Below are 16295 nucleotides of genomic sequence, written 5' to 3'. Positions count from 1 at the left end.
TCAAAACGTCGAATTTTGTCGAAAGGTGCCTGATGAAAAAATATCATTTCCGTGACAAATTTGGTGGGTGGTGGCTTATAGTCAGGTGCGCCTTATAGTGCGAAAATTACGGTATTTACAATTCTCCTAGCAAATCGCTCACACGTAACTCCACATACTAGCTTAAACTTAATTAAAATTTATACACAAACAAACAGTACATATATATATATATATATATATATATATATATATATATATATATATATATATATATATATATATATATATATATATATATATATATATATATATATATATTAGGGCTGTCAAAATTATTGCGTTAACGGGTGGTAATTAATTTTTTAAATTAATCACGTTAAAATATTTGACGCAATTAATGCACATGCCCCGCTCAGATTAAAATGACAGCAGTGTAATGTCCGCTTGTTACTTGTTTTTTGTGTTTTGGCGCCCTCTGCTGGCGCTTAGCTCCAAATGATTTTATGGGTTTGGGGAGTGAGCATGGTTTAATGACATCAACAATGGCGAGCTAATTAATTAATTACAATTGCTAATTAATTTTTAAGCTGTGAATTTTAATCGTTTGACAGCCCTATATATATATATATATATATATATATATATATATTAGGGCTGTCAAACGATAAAAATTTTTAATCGAGTTAATTACAGCTTAAAAATTTATTAATCGTAATGAATTGCAATTCAAACCATCTGTAAAATATGCCATATTTTTCTGTAAATTATTGTTGGAATGGAAAGATAAGACACAAGACGGATATCTACATTCAACATTCTGTACATAAGTACTGAATTTGTTTATTATAACAATAAATTAACAAGATGGCATTAACATTAACATTCTGTTAAAGCAATCCATGGATAGAAAGACTAGTTCTTAAAAGATAAATGTTAGTACAAGTTATAGAAATTTTATATCAAAACCCCTCTTAATGTTTTCATATTTAAAAAATTTGTAAAATTTTCAATCAAAAAATAAACCAGTAGCTCACCATTGTTGATGTCAATAATTACACAATTCTCATGGTGCTGAAACCCATAAAATCAGTAGCACCCAAGCGGCAGCAGAGGGCGACAAAACTCCAAAAAACACAAGTAACAAGTGCACATGACACTGTGCTGTCATTTTAATCTGTTTGAGCGGGAAAAGTGCGTTAATGGCGTCAAATATTTTAACATGATTAATTATTAAAAATCAATTACCGCCCGTTAACGCGATAATTTTGACAGCCCTAATATATACAGTATATACCAAGTGAGGCTCAGCTCAGGTATTTTAATTTTTTTATGTCCCTTATCCGATTACTCGATTATTGGAAGTAAATAGTTCATCGATTAATCGCCTACTAAAATAATCGATAGCTGTAGCCCTATTTCGAATGAACGAATGTTCCCAGTCTAGTTGGATTGGGCGTCGAGCACCGTCAATGGCAGCCTTAGAGTTACCTGAGACACTATTATGGTGGAAGATTTTGGTAGCAACTTGCTGGTTCCTTTTTTTTTTTTTTTTTTTTTTTTTTAATTTTGACACCTTTTTAAAACGATATCTCGATTCTTGGCAGGAGCATACCGTTAACCTTTTGGTGTACAAAGTATCACGATATATCACCATTTCAATATTTTGTCACACCCCTAATGCAGATTGTATTTGTTTTGATGATGGCCTGCTCCCGCTTGAGGGAAAAACAAATAACATAAAAAAAAATAAAACTGGAAACACTGGCTTGCTTATGACTGCATTAATATTAGTTACTCTAAATTACAGTAATGAAAATAGGTATTTGAACACCCTGTTGTTTGTTCTCACACTTAGAAATCATAGAGGAGTCTGAAATTTTCATTGGAGGTGCATGTCCAATGTGAGAGAGATGATCTAAAAAGAAAAATCCAGAAATCACAATGCATGGTTTTTTAACAATTTATTTGTGTGTTACAGCTGCAAATACAGTAAGGCAAATAGGTATTTAGTCAACCACTGATTGTGCAAGTCCTCCCACTTGAAAATATGTGAGAGGCCTGTAATTGTCAACATGGTTAAAACTCAACCATGAGAGACAGAATGTGGAAAAAAAACAGAAAATCACAGTTTGATTTTTAAATAATTTATTTGCAAATCATGGTGGAAAATAAGTATTTGGTCTATACCAACAGTTCATCTCAATACTTTGTTATGTACCCTTTGTTGGTAATAACGGAGGCCAAACGTTTTCTGTAACTCTTCACAAGCTTTTCACACAGTTGCTGGTATTTTGGCCCGTTCCTCTGCGCAGATCTCCTCTAGAGCAGTGATGTTTTGGGGCTGTCGTTGGGCAACACGGACTTTCAACTCCCTCCACAGATTTTCTATGGGGTTGAGATCTGGAGACTGGCTAGGCCACTCCAGGACCTTGAAATGCTTCTTACGAAGCCACTCCTTTGATGCCCTGGCTGTGTGTTTGGGATCATTGTCATGCTGAAAGACCCAGCCATGTCTCATCTTCGATGCCCTTGCTGACGGAAGGAGATTTTCACTCAAAATCTCTCGATACATGGCCCCATTCATTCTTTCCTTTAGACAGATCAGTCGGCCTGGTCCCTTTGCAGAAAAACAGCCCCAAACCATGATGTTTTCCACCCCCATGCTTCACAGTGGGTATGGTGCAATTCAGTATTATTTTTCCTCCAAGAAAACAAGAGAACCTGTGTTTCTACCAAAAAATTCTATTTTGGTTTTGTCTGACCATAACACATTCTCCCAGTCCTCTTCTGGATCATCCAAATGCTCTCTAATGAACCGCAGACGGGCCTGGACGTGTACTTTCTTCAGCAGGGGGACACGTCTGGCAGTGCAGGATTTGAGTCCCTGGCGGCGCATTGTGTTACTGATAGTAGCCTTTGTTACTGTGGTCCCAGCTCTCTGTAGGTCATTCACTAGATCCTCCCATGTGGTTCTGGGATTTTTGCTCACGTTCTTGTTATCTTTTTGACGCCACGGGGTGAGGAGGGAGTTGAACGTCCGTGTTGCCCAACGACAGCCCCAAAACATCACTGCTCTAGAGGAGATCTGCATGGAGGAATGGGCCAAAATACCAGCGACAGTGTGTGAAAAGCTTGTGAAGAGTTACAGAAAACATTTGGCCTCCTTTATTACCAACAAAGGGTACATAAAAAACATTGAGATGAACAGTTGGTATAGACCAAATACTTATTTTCCACCATGATTTGCAAATAATTCTTTAAAAATCAAACAATGTGATTTTCTGTTGTTTTTTTCCCCACATTCTGTCTCTCATGGTTGAGGTTTACCCATGTTGACAATTACAGGCCTCTATAATATTTTCAAGTGGGAGAACTTGCACAATTAGTGGTTGATTAAATACTTGTTTGCCCCACTGTAAGTATTTTAAACACTAGTCTATCAGATAGAATTCTAACACTGAAAGACCGGTTAGTCAGCCTATCATAAGTCCACCGCCACTCCATGTATCATCCTGTATCAGATGCACTTGTTTGAGGTCGATAGCAGCATAAAGGTTGTTGCTGAAGCAAATTTTCCTTCTGCGCCTTCTTTGTGCCGACATAAGAGTGAGCCAATTCCTTTGCAAGACCGACCAAGAAGTCCACCCGTCTCTCTTATATGCAAGATGCTAAATGCAGCTATCCATAGTGAAACCCCCCCACTCCTTCACACCGAGGCAGCGACTCCACAGGAGGGTATAGGGGTGTGGCCTGCTTGATTGCTTCTTTTAGTGGCCTATAGACCCTACTCACCTACGTCACAAAATGGGCGTGTCGCTGTTTCCGGCCGCCATATTGTACCTATTTTTTAGACCTATTCTCATTGTTTTCAATTAGTCGAGCAAGTTATAGAGCAATTCATGGAAGCCCCGGTGTTATCTGACGCTGTAAACTCATTGGATGCGTTGCATAAAAGGCGTTACGTGGAAAAGCTTCAGTTTATCCATTCGCCAGATCCGTATTTGATGCCTAAATCGATGTTTTTCGACCCGCTGGCTTCGCCGTATTTGCCTGACATCTGCAATCCTGATATTTACAACTATCTTGTCCACACAAAATCAGCCTATTCTCACGAAAGTTTGAAAAACTTTAAGAGCTTGGAGGCTTATAAATGCTACGTTGCTGGTTGAGCGAAACAGGTCCTCGTACACGAAAATTCGGCAGGAATCTTGTGCTCGGAAGGTGAGTTATGAAATTTTCAATTCAAAATCTTTTGTTCTTGCTAACATCCACTGTCAAGTCTAATGTATTTCATGTCATTTGTCAATGGAGCTAGGGCTTTTAATGTTTATATGGCTTAGCGATAGCACTCTCACTACATACATATATAATATGTAATAAATATGAAGTGCGATAGCACTACTCCAGATTGTCCCTAGTTGAATTTATTTTTTGGCTTTTGGCCTCAATAGTGAAATTGTAAATTAATTGTATGACAACTGTCTGATTATCCCCTTATAATTATATATTTTTAGGTAGTTCATTCACAACGTCTGAGTGTATGTTGTCGGCGATTAGCCTAGCAATGATCTTAATTGTGGTTGTCAGCCCAAAACCCTCTAAATATATATTAAATGCATCATACCAGATATAAAATGACTACTACATAATCTGTGGTAGTCGTTTGGAGCCCAGTTTTCTCGTCGAATTGCAGCAGTCAATCTCGGGCTCCTCTTCGGGCCTCTCGGAATACAGTAAAACTTCAAGTCTCTCCGTCTATCTTCTCTGTTTTTGCAACCGACCGCCACACACGACATCACCATTTTGATTATTAATGTTAACGAGCAGAAAACACGCCATAATAGGAGGAATTTACGAAGCGCTAATGCATTAACATGACGAGTATACGGACAACATGGCGTGGGGGTGTGGCTGTGACGTCACGTGAGTAGGGTCTATTGTTTGACAAAGCCCGGTATTCAGTTTGGTATCGGTGTCATTTAATGCCTTTCTGGTATTTTCTTAGCCAAAAAAACCCCAGGACTTCCAGTAAGTGAAAATAATAAAAAAAATACAATGAAATTTTCGATTTTTTTTTCAGACGTTTCAGTGAAAGCCATTGTTTTTATCTAAACAGCATACTAAAAAGGATGAAGATATTCATCACTGGTGAAGTGTTTTAATCGATTTTGATTCAATTGTGCTTAATCAATCGATTAATCAATCCAGATCGTTATGGTTACACGTCTTGTAAGCTGCTAGTCATGTGGATTTTATTCAGCAGAAATCAACGAAAAGCTCCTACTTGCTAAGATTTGGTTGTACTGTACGACTACAGTTGCGTAACAACTTTGACAGCATTCATTTAAAACGCTGTTTATGTACACAAAAGGCAGCGCAGTGAGTATTTTGACTGTGAGCTGAGCTGCGTAGCACTTTCATTGGCTAATGTGGAAAAAGCCCCGAGGCGGAGGCGAGCTCCTATATGTAGAACCAAATCAAATCCGGATCGATAGGGTCCCTGACTACGTCTCAGGGCGGGCACGGAAATTAACTAAATTTGCAGAGCCGATGTGTCATAATGCACATTCATCTGCGAGCCAAGCGCATCGATCGCCTCTTACGCAATCGCGCATTGATCCAAACGCATCTTCTGAGAAAACAATGCCATCATTTTCAATGGGTTTTATTGCAAAACAAAGAGACAAATGTACATTATTTACAAAATATGTTTTATTTCAAAAAAAAAAAAAAATCTGGTCGGTGCGGGAAAGAGGTGAGACAAACCCTGTGGAGGTAATGTGATGACCACTGTGTTTTTTTTTTTTTTAATGGATTTTCCAGTGAACATTACTTATGAATAAATGTGTCATGTGTGTGTATTTGTCCTTCAATCCAAACATCATTAACCCTTTTTAGGACGAGTGTCTATTTGGTAACACTTTATTTGACAGTGGCGTTATAAGACTGTCATGATTATGACCTGGCGCTGTCGGGAGCATTAACGAATGCTTATGACAGATGTCATTAAGTGTCAATTTTGTCACTAACTTCGATCCAGTAACTGTGTCCAGTCCGGATCTTTTACATCTAGCCTAAGACTAGGTTCAGACCGCAGGTTTTAATGCACGAATCCGATTTTTTCGTGTTTTTCTGACTCGAGTGAGGCACTAACACACCGGTCTGAACAGGTCAAGTCGCATAGAAGGCTAAGTTAATACTGCAAGTTTTAATGCAGAATTCCGATTTTTTTTTTGTCGTATCTGTGTTTTTGACGTGCCCGTTCAGACTGCCTTTGCCCATTGAGGCTGTTCAGGCATCACCCATACGCACTAATTCGCAGTCCGAGATTTGCTCAGATAACTGACCCGCATGTGCTAAAGCATCAAAACAAATGACTACACATGACGCACACACATACGGACAGTTTGCTCAGACTCTCGGCTGTGTAAGCAATCTTGAAATATTGCTCATTTGGAGCATAAAATGAAAACTGAACATTCTCAGGTTTATTCCAACCCCATTTTATTTTTTTATGACTGTTGTCAAGCCCTCCTCTTCCCTAATAGCCGCGTTCAAGCTAGGTGCTAACACTAATCCACCACTCCATCAGTACGGTAGCGCCCTGTCTCTCTCGCTCTTTGCTGACGTAATTGCTGCACGAATTCTGATTTGGGGAACTTGACAGTTCAGACCGCTACCACATTCTGGAAAAATGTGGCCCAGGTCGGATTTTAACCACATACGAAAGTGACCCAGATCGGATTTGAAATGATCCACCATTATGCGACTTGTGCCGTTCAGACCTCACTCAAGTCTGAAAAACACGAAAAAATAAGATTCTTGCATTAAGACTTGCAGTATGAACTTAGCCTACATACACTTCTGCTTGGTTCATACCGCAGGTCTTAATTTAAGAATCTGATTTTTCCGTGATTTTTTCAGATTGGATTTGAAATGGTCTACTTTTATGCAACCTGTCCCGTTCAAGTGAGGCATTAACTTGACGGTCTTAATCGGAATTCATGCAACAATTACAAACGTCTCAATGCGCAAATCAGATTTTTTTCCTGTTTTTCCGACTCGATTGAGGCATTAACATCATGGTCTGAACGGGACAAATCACATAGAAATGGACCGTTTCAAATCCAATCTGGGTCATTTTCGTATGTGGCTTAAATCAGATCTGGGCCACATTTTTCCAGAATGTGGTGGCAGTCTGAACTGTCAAGCCCCCTAAATCGGAATTCATGCAGCAATTACGCAAGTCTTAATGCACGAATCTGATTTTTTTGTGTTTTTCTGACTCAAGTGAGGCATTAATATCATGGTCTGAACAGGACAAGTCGCATAGAAATGGACCATTTCAAATCCGATCTGGGTCATTTTCGTATGTGGTTTAAATCTGGTCTGGGCCTCATTTTTCCAGAATGCGGTGGCAGTCTGAACTGTCAAGTCCCCCAAATTGGAATTCATGCAGCAAGTACGCAAGTCTTAATGCACTAATCTGATTTTTTTGTGTCTTTCCGACTCGAGTGAGGCATTAACATCATGGTCTGGACGAAACAAGTCGCATAGAAATGGACCATTTTAAATCCGATCTGGGTCATTTTCGTATGTGGTTTAAATCGTACCAGAATGTGGTGGCGGTCTGAATTGTCAAGCCCCCCAAATCGGAATTCATGCAGCAATTACGCAAGTCTTTATGCACGAATCTGATTTTTTTGTGTTTTTCCGACTCGAGTGAGGCATTAATATCATGGTCTGAACGGGACAAGTCGCATAGAAATGGACCATTTCAAATCCGATCTGGGTCATTTTCGTATGTGGTTTAAATCGGATCTGGGCCACATTTTTCCAGAATGTGGTGGCGGTCTGAACTGTCAAGTCCCCCAAATTGGAATTCATGCAGCAATTATGCAAGTCTTAATGCACTAATCTGATTTTTTTTGTGTTTTTCCGACTTGAGTGAGGCATTAACACAGAGGCGGGCAAACCGGTTCTCGAGGGCCGCAGTTGGTCCTGGTCTTTGTTCCAACTGATTCAGCACAGACATTTTAACCAAAGAGGTTTCAGCGGAAACAAGAAGCACCTGACTGCAATCAACTGATTGCACTTGTAAAAATACTAAATTACTGAAAGGCTGTCCTCATGATGGGTATGAACAAAAACCCGCACCCACTGCAGCCCTTTGCGGAATAGTTTGCCCACCCCAGCATTATCATCATGGTCTGAACGGGACAAGTCGCATAGAAATGGACCATTTCAAATCCAATCTGCGTCATTTCCGTATGTGGTTTAAATCGGATCTGGGCCCCAAATTTCCAGAATGCGGTGGCATTCTGAACTGTCAAGTCCCCCAAATCAGAATTAATGCAGCAATTAAGCAAGTCTTAATGCACGAATCTGATTTTTTCGTGTTTTTCCGACTTGAGTGAAGCATTAACGTGACTGTCTGAACGGGACAAGTCGCATAGGACTGGACCATTTCAAATCTGATCTGGGTCACTTTCATATGTGGTTTAATTTGGATCTGGATCACATATTTCCAGAATGTGGCGGCGGTATGAACCTAGCATAAATACACATCCACTAGGTTCATACCACAGGTCTTAATGCACGAATCCGATGTTTTCGTTTATTGTATCGTGTATTGCTTACATGACCTAGTCGGTCGGGGTAAACTGACGCACACACATAAGGCTTTGTGTTTGCGTCATGCACGCACAGCGCGTGCATGCGTTTTATCATTCCATATAAATTTTGAATATAAGACTAATCAGGGATTATTAGGTGCACTAAGTGTGCAAGAGCCTTATTGTAATGCAAAGGAATATATACAGTGCCTTGCAAAAGTATTTGGCCCCCTTGAACCTTGCAACCTTTCGCCACATTTCAGGCTTCAAAGATAAAGATATAAAATTTTAATTTTTTGTCAAGAATCAACAACAAGTGGGACACAATCGTGAAGTGGAACAAAATTTGAAAAGTGGAGCGTGCAATATTATTCGGCCCCCTTGCGTTACTACTTTGTAGCTTTTGCTCCAATTACAGCTGCAAGTCGCTTGGGGTATGTTTCTATCAGTTTTGCACATCGAGAGACTGACATTCTTGGCCATTCTTCCTTGCAAAACAGCTCGAGCTCAGTGAGGTTGGATGGAGAGTGTTTGTGAACAGCAGTCTTCAGCTCTTTCCACAGATTCTCGATTGGATTCAGGTCTGGACTTTGACTTGGCCATTCTAACACCTGGATACGTTTATTTTTGAACCATTCCATTGTAGATTTGGCTTTATGTTTTGGATCATTGTCCTGTTGGAAGATAAATCTCCGTCCCAGTCTCAGGTCTTGTGCAGATACCAACAGGTTTTCTTCCAGAATGTTCCTGTATTTGGCTGCATCCATCTTCCCGTCGATTTTAACCATCTTCCCTGTCCCTGCTGAAGAAAAGCAGGCCCAAACCATGATGCTGCCACCACCATGTTTGACAGTGGGGATGGTGTGTTCAGGGTGATGAGCTGTGTTGCTTTTACGCCAAACATATCGTTTTGCATTGTGGCCAAAAAGTTCAATTTTGGTTTCATCTGACCAGAGCACCTTCTTCCACATGTTTGGTGTGTCTCCCAGGTGGCTTGTGGCAAACTTTAAACGAGACTTTTTATGGATATCTTTGAGAAATGGCTTTCTTCTTGCCACTCTGCCATAAAGGCCAGATTTGTGCAATGTACGACTGATTGTTGTCCTATGGACAGACTCTCCCACCTCAGCTGTAGATCTCTGCAGTTCATCCAGAGTGATCATGGGCCTCTTGGCTGGCCGGGTCTTGGTAGATTTGCAGTGGTCTGATGCTCCTTCCATTTCAATATGATGGCTTGCACAGTGCTCCTTGAGATGTTTAAAGCTTGGGAAATCTTTTTGTATCCAAATCCGGCTTTAAACTTCTCCACAACAGTATCTCGGACCTGCCTGGTGTGTTCCTTGGTTTTCATAATGCTCTCTGCACTTTAAACAGAATCCTGAGACTATCACAGAGCAGGTGCATTTATACGGAGACTATATTACACACAGGTGGATTCTATTTATCATCGTCGGTCATTTAGGACAACATTGGATCATTCAGAGATCTTCACTGAACTTCTGGAGTGAGTTTGCTGCACTGAAAGTAAAGGGGCCGAATAATATTGCACGCCCCACTTTTCAGTTTTTTATTTGTTAAAAAAGTTTAAATTATCCAATAAATGTTGTTCCACTTCACGATTGTGTCCCACTTGTTGTTGATTCTTGACAAAAAAATTAAATTTCATATATTTATGTTTGAAGCCTCAAATGTGGCGAAAGGTTGCAAGATTCAAGGGGGCTGAATACTTTTGCAAGGCACTGTATATTTTTTTCTCCTTGGGAAATGAAAATGGCCAATTTGGAGGCCTGAACATGCTCGAAAACTTATCAAGATTTGCACATACATGCGGCTGCGCGTAAATTTCGATAATTTTGCAACGTTGCAAAAAAATGTAACAAAATGGCTTCATGTTGCTCCCTTCAATTTTTAAAAAAGGTTCCCATTTAGGTTTTTTCAACCTAGAGTGATCAAATTTGGGGAGTACGTTGTGCAAAACTGCTCCAAAAAGTCTCTTGCACCCATATTCCAAACCCAACAGGAAATCGGGTATTTTGGGTTTAGTTTTTATCGATTAACAGGGTGCACATTTGAGACATTGGTGCCTAGGGAGTTCGTTGGATCCTCCTCAAAATTGATGAAAATGTTCATGAGACATATGAGATCTTATGTTCTGAAAATGGTGAGTTTTCATTCACGGGCTTGACCTTCACGGGGTGCCAAAGTCGGCCATTTTTTTGGCAAAACACCAAATTCAGAAGATGACTAATAACTCCTTGATACACTGTTCAACCTTTTTCATATCTGACATGTATGTGAGGTATCCCAGCCTGAACACAACTGCATTGGAAAAATTACCCATTAGGTCTGGCGCAGCCAATGGGAACAGGAAATGCCCTTTTTTATGAGACAGGCTCCTCCTCCAGGAGGGAAAAAATCTATTGACCTCAAACTTGCATCAGGGGAGCCTTAAGACATGTGTTCAGGTGCTCTGATGAAAAATGTTGAGGTTTCGTTGAAGTAGAGGGGTCCAATAGGAAAGTGAAGATGACTATTGCCATTTCCTCTCGCCACAAATTCTGAACAGACATACAGCATATCTGCGCCAAACTTCCCGTGCTTGAGAGCCGTACCCTGAAGGGTCCTGTAGGGGTCATTTGCATCAACCCTACACCACCAACCAATGGCAACAGAAAGTCACTCATTTTACTTATACATGTCCAGTTCTTTTCAGGTTGGTCATTGTAGTTTCAAGACCTTTTTTTAAGATTCCATTTTAAGGCCCATGTCCACACGTCTGTCTCTCGCCGTCATGACCTTTTGCTCGCCATTAAAAGGAATCATATTTTTCAGGGACTTAGGCATCTTATAGACCCACAGAATTTGGCACACTTGGTCAAATTGGCCCAATTAGAAGAATCATTTTGGTTTTGAATAAAGGCGTGACTGCACAGCTCAGTAGCACCTCCTTTTTTGTAGGACTCTCTTCAATAGGGGCTTTTTCACCTAGGTGTGTGAGTGTATTTCTAATCCCCAAAAAAGAGGCGAGTTCCGAGCAAGTTAGATTCTCAGGAGATGATGAGAGGGAGACGATCCGCCACCACCCTGACCTGCGTGCTGTCCGAATTGCGCCAAAGTGCGAGGGCCCGTTCAGTCTTGCTTGCAGGCCTAGTTTATGTCTGTTATTTATGTCCTCTTTTTGGAAACCAAAACATGATCACCCTGGAATGACATACTGTGTCAACATGTGTAGTCATTCGTTATGATGCTTCTGCGCATTTGGTTAATTTTGATCAGCGCGTGTCAGACTGCTCATACTTGAATGGGCTCAATGGACAAAAGCAGTCTGAACGGGCACGCCAAAAAACACAGATAAGACAAAACATCGGATTTGTGCATTAAGACCTGCAGTGTGAACCTAGCCTAAGTGAGTACTTCATCCACCTCTGCCTACGATTGACAGCGATAGACATCCTATTCATTTGTACTAGTACATTCTCACATTTCAACGGCCTTGACAACTGCCGACCCTCCCAGTCAAAATGGATTGGACGTCTAGCACCGTCAACGGCAGCCATTGAGTGCCCTATAAAGGGTTAAGACAAAGCAAGGCTCCACTGATGACTGCAGCCAAGCGTGAAACGTTTCAATCGAATGTGCACAACACTGACCTCCATGTAGACGACATCAACAATTCGCCACCTCCACCCCCCCGATCAATGTTAGGATATTGATGTGAGCTACATATGTACATGTTAGGCCGTGACTAACAAGACAGTGGTAACAGTAACAGTGTGCTAAAAAAAACGTGGGAAAACACACAAAGTTTGACTGCATTCGCCTATTTTAAAAAGACTAATAATACATTTTTGGCTCTGACAGTTAAGCGTGAAATATGTTAATTAGCAGCACTTCGTTATTGCACAGTGGAAGAATTTGCAATGAATCATCCAATATAAATATAATTTTTGTTAAAGAGACCCGCTCGTTAACGTTTACTCTCTGGTGCAAAAAATCAGGCATCCTCCCATGAACTGAACATTTCAATATAATGCAAGAACGGCATCAAATATTCCAACTTTCACTTATTCATGCATGGCGATGGACGTTCCTTGTTGTTTGAACTGTGAACTCAAATGATCATTTGCCGCCAGATCTCCTAGTTAAAAATGATTGAACATCGATCACAGTTTATAGCTGTGAATGAGTTAAATAATAAGTGTTTTCTTATGTAGCCATGTAAGAGGAACACAACAGTTACTGCTACAACCACAATGATAGGCATGAATTGTCAAAGGATTAGCTCTGTGATAGCAGAATTTTTGATGCAGTTCTTTTGTTACATTTCTACTTTCAACCATCGACTGCATATTAATCTGATTCACATGCATAGGCCACAAATAAAAGCTCAGGGGACTTTTTTTTTTTTTTTAAATCTTAAATGCTCATAATAAATTATAATAAACATTTGTTTGATGTTGATTGTTACCATAAATTGAGCATTCAGAAATACTAAAATGGTCCCTGCTGGGAAAACAGACTCCTTATCCCTTAAGTATTATACAGGGAATTTGGGCTATTGCGCTATAATATAGACTTAAAGGGACAGACAACACTTATATCATGTGCATCACAGCGGATATATTATTTTTAAATTGAAAAAACATAGGATTAAAATTTTTCTGGTGTCTAATAGTAAAGATAACCTGCAGTAAATGTTAGTATTTCCCAGGAAGTGGCCATCTTTAATGTTGGCAGCCATTTTATGAATGCTGGTACTATTTTAGCCAATCAAATGCAAGTATATGCAAGATTTATGGAAGTAAATCTCTGACATTGAAGTTTGAGTAGGGCTTCATCTTTCGATTATTTAAGTAATCGATTAATCTATCAATCAGTTAGTTTGAATAATCGAGTAATCTGAGTAGGAACATTTAATGCGTTGCAGAATTGCACTTTCATTACATAAGAGCAATAAATGCATTTAACAATAAGTTAAAATACCTGATCGTAAAAAAATAATAAATGGGGATTAAAGTACAACAAAAGAACAATTGGCAAACTTTCATAGCAAAAGTACGCTAGCTTAAATGCTATAAAATGTTAACTTTTTTTTTTTTTAAATAATGTTCTGAACATATAGTCCCAACACATATTCCCACAAAAAACTACTAAATATACCTCTGAATTAAATCACGAATGCATAAACAATCATATTACCTCAAACAAAAACTTTCGTTGGTCTTAACAGGGAGCACTGGATCCAGCCGTGTTGCAATAGAGGGTAGTGTATCCACCCAATATCAATGAAACTAAATGCAAACACTACAAAACAAACCATTACAACGCAACTCTAAGCGAATCCTCGAAGCAGCAAAATTTGATTCCAAGCTTTAGTTGTAACCGAATTACTCGAGTTAATCGATTAATCATTGCAGCACTAAGTTTGAGTATAATTTTTCTAACACTAAAAAATGTGGTCACAAGAAGTTTTGCGACTGAATTTCAAGGGTGAAAGAAATCGGTGTTAGAAAATTACACTGGCACAGATTCCCCGCCCAACGTCATGACTTAATTAATACCCACTATTACATGTGCCTTTATATTATATGCGCGTATGTGTAACTGTACAAAACAGCTTGTTGCCCTTTTTTTTTTTTTTTTGGTCAAAAAATGATTTTCTCTATGATCAGAGGTGTAAAAAACTCGTCTTATTATTTACCTATTATTTTTTTTCTATCAGCCATTGTATATTAGCATTAAGCTAGCGTGCCTTTAAAAAAAACGTAATATATTTTGTATTTTATTGCACAATACTGTATGTGTCATTGTCGTATGTGTGTTTAGCTTAGCAGTTTACCTCACCCGGAATGTAATACTGTATAGTGTTTAAAAACCATCAACATTGGACTCTTTTCAAGAGATGGCTCAAAATCTTATACTGTATCAGAGGTGGGTTGAGAAGCCAAAAATTTTACTCAAGGAAAAGTAGCGTTACTTCAATAATAATATTACTCAAGTAAAAGTTAAAGTAGTCATCCAAAAAATGTACTCAATTACGAGTAAAAAAAAAATTTGGTCAAAAGAATACTCAAGTAATAGGTCACATGGTGAGTAACTGCTTACGATGTTTGCTTTTTTTTTAACAATGGTATTTTTTATTTATCTATATGAACTGTTATTATACTTTGAAGAAGACTATAACCTATTACATAACCACATTAAGCCAAATTAATAAATACAATTATGAAATTTCAGCAAGAGAAAAAAATACAGAAATGAAGCATTATTTGTCAAAAGAGCATGAGTGGGTCTAGTGGAGAAAACAGTTCCAATTATGAAACTAAAAGGATCATATCTCCGGTTTTCCCTGGGCAATCGGGGCCAAATAAAACTTGGAGAGAGGTTAAAATCTGTGTTTTTTCGAGTCATGTTGACGGGAGTGCTTAATTTTTACGGTGCTTTAAAGACGGCGTGTGTTTGAACAGGCCGGCGTGATAATAAAACGGCAAGCTTGAGTCTGATTGGTAAAATGGAGTCATGTGAATATTGTTGCTCTGTCTCATTGGCTAAACTGGTAGAGCCATTGTTGATGTCACTGGCAAAATAAAAAAGAAGTAAAATCTAATATGTAGAATAAAAAAGGAAAACTGTAATGACGAGCGTAGCACAAAGTCGCGGAGTAAAGGCCAAGTAATACCGGACGCATCAAAAATGTTCAGTCAAATCAAGTCCACCTCTCCTTCTGCTTCTACAGTGTATCACAAAAGTGAGTACACCCCTCGCATTTCTGCAGATATATAAGTACAGTGATACCTCAGCTCACGAACATAATTGGTTCCCAGAAAGTGTGTGTAAGGCGAAAAGTTCGTCTTCCGAACATTTATTTCCCATAAGAAACCATTAAAATGAGAATAATCCGTTCCCAGGTCCCCATAAAACATAATTTTCTACTAAATAAGCCTTAAAACTACACAAAAATATACCTTATTTTATGTATAATAAATGTGCTATTGTATTATAATTAAAGAAATAAACTGTACTGTATAATAAAGTCGTTTTATTTACCTTTGTGATGGTAGTTGATGGCTTGATGGAATGGAGTGGGAGGAGGAGGGAGGGAGGGAGTTACTGTTTGGAAGGAGAGTGTTACCGGCAAAGTGCGCAGTTAGCGTAGACTCCACTGCTGTGCCCCCCACATGCTTTTGGTTGTTAATAAAAGTGCCCACAAAAAGCCATCCGACGCCTCTGGGTGTTTGTATGCACGCCGCCTCCTTTCTGGAGAGGAAATCGGGCGAACCGAAGACAACCGACGACAACGAGCCAACGTGACTCGCCGGTCCACTTCTCACTACGGTGGGAAGCTGAAAGCACGGCCAATTACCAGTCGAGGGCGAATTGGTAACACGAGTCACCTTCCATAAGGACTGTAGGTAACTCTTTTTCGGTCCCATAATAGCAAAAGTACACTCAATATGGTCCAAAATGTCTATCAAACACAAACCACGTCCGCACTCAACGAAAGTGAGGGGACGAACTGGGACGCCGTGAGCGTGCGTCAGCTTCTCGTGGCGCTTTTCGACCGCGTGAATTGGTTCGTCCGCCGAAAACTAGTTCGTCAGCAGAGACTATATGCTCGCGAATTTAATGTTCTTGAGGCGAAAAGTTCGTGAGCTTAAGCGTTCGTGAGCTGAGGTATCACTGTATATCTTTTCATGG

The sequence above is a fragment of the Corythoichthys intestinalis genome, chromosome 16 (genome assembly GCF_030265065.1).
Source record: "Corythoichthys intestinalis isolate RoL2023-P3 chromosome 16, ASM3026506v1, whole genome shotgun sequence".
Taxonomy (NCBI): Eukaryota; Metazoa; Chordata; class Actinopteri; order Syngnathiformes; family Syngnathidae; genus Corythoichthys; species Corythoichthys intestinalis.
Note: the sequence above shows the minus strand (reverse complement) of the source record.